Source organism: Bos mutus, chromosome 3, assembly GCF_027580195.1.
Source record: "Bos mutus isolate GX-2022 chromosome 3, NWIPB_WYAK_1.1, whole genome shotgun sequence".
Lineage (NCBI taxonomy): Eukaryota > Metazoa > Chordata > Mammalia > Artiodactyla > Bovidae > Bos > Bos mutus.
In genome coordinates, this window is record NC_091619.1 from 70,388,267 (window position 1) to 70,395,999 (window position 7,733).

Consider the following 7,733-nt stretch of genomic DNA (forward strand, 5'->3'; position numbering starts at 1 on the left):
GCTTCAGCATCAGTCCTTCCAAAGAACACACAGGACTGATCTCCTTTAGAATGGACTGGTTGGATCTCCTTGAAGTCCAAGGGACTCTCAAGAGTCTTCTCCAACCCCACAGTTCAAAAGCATCAATTCTTCTGTGCTCAGCTTTATTCACAGTCCATCTTTCACATCCATACATGACCACTGGAAAAACCATAGCCTTGACTAGATAGACATTTATTGGCAAAGTAATGTCTCTGCTTTTGAATATGCTATCTAGGTTGGTCATAACTTTCCTTCCAAGAAGTAAGCATCTTTTAATTTCATGGCTGCAGTCACCATCTGCAGTGATTTTGGAGCCCAAAAAAATAAAGTCTGACATTGTTTCCACTGTTTCCCCATCTATTTCCCATGAAGTGATGGGACCAGATGCCATGATCTTCGTTTCTGAATGTTGAGCTTTAAGCCAACTTTTTCACTTTTATCAAGAGGCTTTTGAGTTCCTCTTCACTTTCTGCCATAAGGGTGGTGTCATCTGCATATCTGAGGTTATTGATATTTCTCCCGGTAATCTTGATTCCAGTCTGTGCTTCTTCCAACCCAGCATTTCTCATGATATACTCTGCATATAAGTTAAATAAGCAGGGTGACAATATACAGCCTTGATGTACACCTTTTCCTATTTGGAACCAGTCTGTTGTTCCATGTCTGGTTCTAACTCTTGCTTCCTGACCTGCATATAGGTTTCTCAAGAGGCAGATTAGGTGGTCTGGTATTCCCATCTCTTTCAGAATTTTCCACAGTTTATTGTGATCCACACAGTCAAAGGCTTTGGCATAGTCAATAAAGCAGAAATAGATGTTTTTCCGGAACTCTCTTGCTTTTTCCATGATCCAGCGGATGTTGGCAATTTGATCTCTGGTTTCTCTGCCTTTTCTAAAACCAGCTTGGACATCAGGAAGTTCACGGTTCACATATTGCTGAGGCCTGGCTTGGAGAATTTTGAGCATTACTTTACTAGTGTGTGAGATGAGTGCAATTGTGCGGTAGTTTGAGCATTCTTTGGCATTGCCTTTCTTTGGGATTGGAGTGAAAACTGACCTTTTCCAGTCCTGTGGCCACTGCTGAGTTTTCCAAATTTCCTGGCATTATGAGTGCAGCACTTTCACAGTACTGTGTAAGAAGCAAATAATGTATTTTATGGAACATAATAGGTTTGAAATATTTGTTCAATGATTAATGACATAGTAAGACAATTTATTCCACTATTGTAAAGGTAAATACACTCCCATAATACAAATTGGAAGAAGCATTAATAAAGAGAGGGTATTATTTACCTAAAGGAGTAGACCAAATGAAAGTAGTATCACATAGGGCTTAAGCATTTGGACTTCAGAACAACTGATTTTTTTACTCCACCCTGTATAACCCTTGTCATCTGTGACCTTGAGGAAACTACATAAATCATCCTCACTTTCATTTTAATATATGCCCCATAGTGTTTAATAAGATTCGAATGATAATTTAAGTGCTTGGCATACTATATGTTATTTAAAAAAATATCAATACATGTTAACCATAATTAATATTATTTCTTGAAGATAATTTATGGACTCCCAACTAAATTCTTTGTTCAAAAAATTCTGTATTTGAATATGTATTTAAACTGTTAGTCCTTTCCCCATCAATGTTAACTGTATATATTAATATGAAAATTATATAAATTTATAAAATGATTTTTTGACCCTCACAATGTGTAAATCTCATTTTGTAGACTTTTATGATGTCTTCAAGTTTCTCTTCTGGAGAAAATGAGAAGTGAAGATAACACATCTGTTATAGTGACCTGTGTTGAAATAGATGGGGCTACAAAGTTGATTGCTAGCTCCACTTTTGCCATCAAGTTGATAATCATATTTGGGGAAGTTATTTAACCCTTCTGAACTAGTTTGCTACTCTAAAAATGGCAATCAGAGAAATAACTCTTCTCAAAATTCAACTTAAAGGAAAAACTAACATAAATGATTTTAAAGTGTTTTCTCGATATAAAAAATTAATATAATGTTCAGCTATCGTAATAACTCTGTATGGAGAGTTACTAAACTTATCTTGGTGATGATTTCATATTGTAAGTAAAGGTCAAATTACTACATAGTACACTAGAGACTCAGAGAAGGCAATGGCACCCCACTCCAGTACTCTTGCCTGGAAAATCACATTGATGGAGGAGCCTGGTAGGCTGCGGTCCATGGGGTTGCGTAGAGTTGGACACGATTGAGCGACTTCACTTTCACTTTTCACTTTCATACATTGGAGAAGGAAATGGCAACCCACTCCAGCATTCTTGCCTGGAGAATCTCAGGGGCGGGGGAGCCTGGTGGGCTGCTATCTATGGGGTTGCACAGAGTTGGACACAACTGAAGTGACAGCAGCAGCAGCAGCAGCATACTAGAGACTAACATGATATTGTATGTTAACTCTATTTCAATAAAAAACAGAGAGTTAACTTTTACAGGTGTATGTTTCCATTTCTAATCACTATCTGCTACAGTGATTACCAGGAAAACTAAGTTGATGGAGTAATTGATTGATTGATTGATCACTTCATTACATTAATCTAGAAATAGGAAAAAATATGATCTTGTATCTCATCTGAAAGATATCTGCATCAAATCCTCCTCTACTTTGCAGTATAAAAGTGTGCTTATGTTAAAGTGCCTCATTTGCAGGAAGAAATAGGTCCCTGCCAAAAAAGAGCAATGTAACATAATTACTCTTGGCTTGGAAGCCTACTATTAGTTTATTCAATGACTTTCTCAAATGGTGCTGGGAGAATGACATGAAACATTTTTGTTAGAAAAAAACATCTCTTAGCTTATGTATAATATAGACACAGAAGAAAAATATGAAGAGTGGGAATAAGCCTACATTCAACAGTGACAAACTACTTGCCACAAAAATTTCTTAGGTTTAAAGTCTCTGGCTCTATTCTTGGGTTATGAGTGAGTGGTACACAATATTACAATACATTCTAACATCAAACTGGTGTCTCTCTCCTGCTTGATCATATAATCAGTTATTTGCTGCTAGCCATTTGCTGCTGCTAAGTCACCTCAGTCGTGTCCGACTCTGCGTGACCTAGCCATTTAGACCTACTCAAATAGGGCAAGGGCATGGTATCTCATAGAAGGGAGAAGCAGGTGAGACATAAAAGGATCAGTACCTGGATAAAACCAAACATCTAGAGTGTTGCATTTTTATTGTGAGATATCTGAAGAACATAGTGATGATTTTCAAAGCATCAAAACAATAAATATGTCAACATGAGATTCTTACAGATTCTTGATAACCAGAAATTTATTAACATAGAAGTTTATGGTTCAAGCCTGTGAAATTTCAATACCCCTTTATGAGGCAGTATAAAGTACTTTGGGCTTCCCTCATGGCTCAGACAGAAAAGAATCTGCCTGCAATGCAGGAGACCCAGGTTTAGTCCCTGGGTTGGGAAGACCCATGGGGAAGGGAATGACTACACACTCCATTATCCTTGCCTGGGAAATACCACTGACAAAGAAGCCTGTTGGGCTACAGTCTATGGAGTTGCAGAGTCGGACATGACTGAGCAATGAAGCACACACACAGGCATAAAGTACTTTAGATCTGAGGATCAGACAGCCATTGGTGTGAATACTGTTTCATTGCTTGCAATAATGACTTAGGGCAATTAAATTAGCCTCCCTAAGTCTCATTTTCTTAATGGGATAAAAAGAGAATAATAATAGTTCTAATTCTTGAATTATGAAAATTAAATAATAAGATGATAAAATCTTCTCAGGAAGATGGTATATATCAATTCCTGATACATCATTTTTATAGATACAATTGATAGTGTTAGGTAGACAGGTGCGAGGCACAGCATAGTAGTTGTCCATGTGGGTAAATTATGATACAGTTTAAATGGGACATCAAAGGAATCCAGCAATTGTGCTTTCAGGACTAGCAAGTACAAAAGAGAGTCGCTTTCTCTGTTGAAGCAGGGACTTGAATACATGGGAATGCAGCAAGCAGCAGGTTAGTTATTGAAGTCATGTTTATAGGACAAACAAGTAAAAAACTGATTTACAAACATAGGTTTCCAGTGATAAAACATATGTCAAATATTTATTCCCATATTCATCCTATGGATGAAAAAATAATGTATGGAAATGTAAGTGACTTGTCTAAGGTTGTACAGTAATATTGGGTCTAGGATTTTAAGCCAACTGAAAGAACATATTTCTAACTACCATGCTATATTGTCCATCATATGTAAAGGTGAAACTAAGAGATCTCAGTTTGGGTAATTACAAGGATAACACATATAAAACTAATAGCACAAGTCTAGCATGGGAACAAACATAGCTATCTAGTAATCCCTGATTGAAATGGAACATACACTTGAGAGGTTTACCTCTGAAAGCTCAGGAGGGTACAAGGAGTGATATATATTAAACCAGAAAGAAAGGAAAAAATTACCTCTACTAGTATTATTACATCTGCAGCAGCTATTGTTATTGGTAATAATAATAATAATATGACTAGTAGCATTAATAGAAGTATATTGTCTGGAAAGGGGAGAAGGGGGATGTTAATTCTAATTTCCTCTATTGACCATTTTGGTAGTGATGTTAAAAAGAGAAAATTTTAAAAATGGGTGATGATCAAAATTTAATTATCATAATAGTTAAAAGCATGTTACATAGAAGATTTAATTTGAGCATAATTTTTGAAGCATTGATATAATTAGCAAGAATTAAATCTATTCTGTTTTACCACTGGGAGAAATCTAGGAATAATAGGTAAAAGGAAATAATATGTTGGAACTAACCTAAATAAGAATGTTCTTTTAACAAAGGGGTTCAGAAAATTGTAAACAATGATGTAAAACTTGCTAGTACTGTGTATGTTTTGATTTCAGTTATTTACTTTGATTCCTCTGGGAGGTTAGGGATAGTGTTTAGGGGATTAAAGAAGATGACATGGAAGAGATTCAGTCAGATATTTACGATCTCTCCCTAATATTGAAGCCTCCTTTCCTAATTGATCAACTTTACTTACTGATCCACATCTCTAATACTCTAAAAGTACAAAATATTTTAATTTTTGTATCATCAAACAAAATGGAATTGATTAAAAAGTATAAAACTTATGTGTTCACTTCAGCAGCAGATATACTAAAATTGGAATGATACAGAGAAGATTAGCATGGCCCCTGCACAAGGATGTCATGCAAATCTGTGAAGCATTTCATATGTTTTCATGCTCAGGATTGCAATTTCTGGAATTTATTGTGAGATTGGATTTTTACGAATCTCCGCCAAACTTATCTTTCTGCTTAAGACTTTCCACTACTATATGTATATGTATTGAATCATATGAAAAAAGCTTTTGAAATTAAAATGAATAAAAAGTAGTTCTTCAACCAACCATGAGGGAAGATCGATGGACAAAGTTGGAAAAATATGAATATGCAAAGAAGATCCCATTTTGAAAATATTAAGGCTTGAAAATAGAGACTGTAATGTTATTTGTAACTGTGCTAGACCAATATGAAGAAATAAATTTTTCCTCTTTTTGAGAAATGTATTAATGTAATTAAAATGTATTAAGATTTTTAAAAAGACAGTATAATACTTATTTTATATATGTATATATATGGTCAATATGTTATTTACTCTGATTTATTTTGCTTGTGCCAAGAGACATGTTTTGAATGTTTCCACAAGGTGCCCTACAACAGCTTGGAGAAGCACATTGGAGTCTCATTCAATCACCCCCTTGTTCGGAATCACTGAATCAATCTTCAGTATGATTTCTCAGGGAATCATATACTCTGGGCACCTCACTATCTGTTCCATTTTGTGTTTTTTGCTGGAATGGTTTCTTCTTCCTGAATTCTATATTTTGGCATGCCCAAGAATTCCACCCCCTTTTTGTATCTATTCACACTTATCCCCAAGTGACTTCCTCTGTTTGCAGATTTGATTTCTATCTATACACTGACAGCTTCTGGCATATTCGCAGTTCCTCCCTCTCCTTTTAGCCTATTTGACACTGGCATGTAGATGTCAAAGAATCATGTCAAGCATAACACTTCCAATCCCTCCATTCTCTCCCAGTTTCCCCCATTCTGAAATAGTTCCACTATTCACTCAGTTCATGTGGTCCAACTGAGACATTTATGTTCAGTCATGTCTGACTCTTTGTGACCCCATGGACTACAGCCCACCAGGCTCCTCTGTCCATGGAATTTTCCAGGCAAGAATACTGGAGTGGGTTACCATTTCCTTCCCCAGGGGAATCTTCCTGACCCAGGGATCGAACCATTGTCTCTTGCATCTCCTTCATTGGCAGGTGGGTTCTTTATCTGCTGAGCCACCAGGGAAGCTGGTCTAACTGAGGGATCAGTTTTTATACCTCTTAGTAATCACTCTATCTAATCCATTGGCAAGTGCTTTTGACTCTAGCTTGAAGTCACACTCTGACAACAAGAGCATCTGATAACTCTATCATCATCCTGGCCAAGTCACTGTCATCTCTCACATTGATTGTCACTACAGACTTCTATCTCTTTCACTCATACCTCCTATTGCCAGTTTCATGCGCAGCAACCAGAATAATCTATTAAAAAATAAATCAGATTATGTCAATCTCCTACTCAAAAACTTGCATGACCTTTTATAATCTCTCATGACTCAGGATGAAATCCAAACCCTTTATCACACTCTACAAGACTCCATACAATCTAGTTGCTGCTTATCTTCCTGACCTCATCTCATAACACTGTCCATTTTATTCTGCTCTAGCCACTCTGGCCTCTATCTGTTCACTCTGTTTGCAACACTACTTATTCCCTTAGATCTTCAAAAGTCTCTCTCCTTTCCTTCACTCAGATCTTTGTTCAAAGTTACCAGTTCAGAGAAGCCATCCTGTTGATTCTTTAAAATAACATCTCTACCAAACTCCCTTCTGTAGCCATCTGTCACCTTATCTTTTTTATGTGCCTCATAGCACTAATTATTGCCCCCACATATATTTATTTATTGCTTGTTTTCTGGCTCTTCCACAGAACACTAGAATAAAAACTTCAGTAGGACAGTAAGAATTTTCTGTTTATTTTAAACACTACTATATGCCTAAAAACTAGATCAGTGCTTGCCACATAGTAAGAATAAATTGAGTTAAAAATTATTAATGATAAGAAATTTGGTGTTACGTGAACTCCTACAAGATACTAAATAAAGGATTTATATTAATGAAAAGTCATGCTAGATAAAGCATTGCTTCACTTATATTTCCCATAGTGTACTTCAAAGGATTTCATTAGTGTGAGAATTTGAACATATACCCTTCTGACAATCAGATAATGATATTTCCAACAGCACATGAATAATGCTCAGAAGATGATACAAGCCCAAACCTATGAAGCCATTTGCTGCCCTACTCTGAGAGGTTTCCAAGGTTCCTCTGGCATGTATCCCTTCATGTTGCAGCTGATTTTGTTTGCATACAAGAGCATTCCTTGGCTATTGGGCTTTGACAAAAGCAGAAATTCCACCCAAACACAATAAGATGCTTGTTGCTGCAGATGAGGACATCCAACCCAGTAACAACATGCATATCTGGAACTTCCTTAGAATCTACCTGTTCAAGGTAAAATTGTCTTAGACATAAAATCAGTTTGTACTGAACTGATCTCTAAATGTTTTATTCAGCCC

At 36.4% G+C, this 7,733-nt stretch overlaps 1 non-coding gene across 1 annotated transcript; it reads left to right on the forward strand.

The window, feature by feature from the left end:
• Nucleotides 1-5,165: 5,165 nt before the first annotated feature.
• LOC138987386 (U6 spliceosomal RNA) lies at nucleotides 5,166-5,272 on the forward strand. The gene has a single exon (XR_011463861.1). It is a non-coding gene; the product is annotated as a U6 spliceosomal RNA (small nuclear RNA).
• Nucleotides 5,273-7,733: the final 2,461 nt, after the last annotated feature.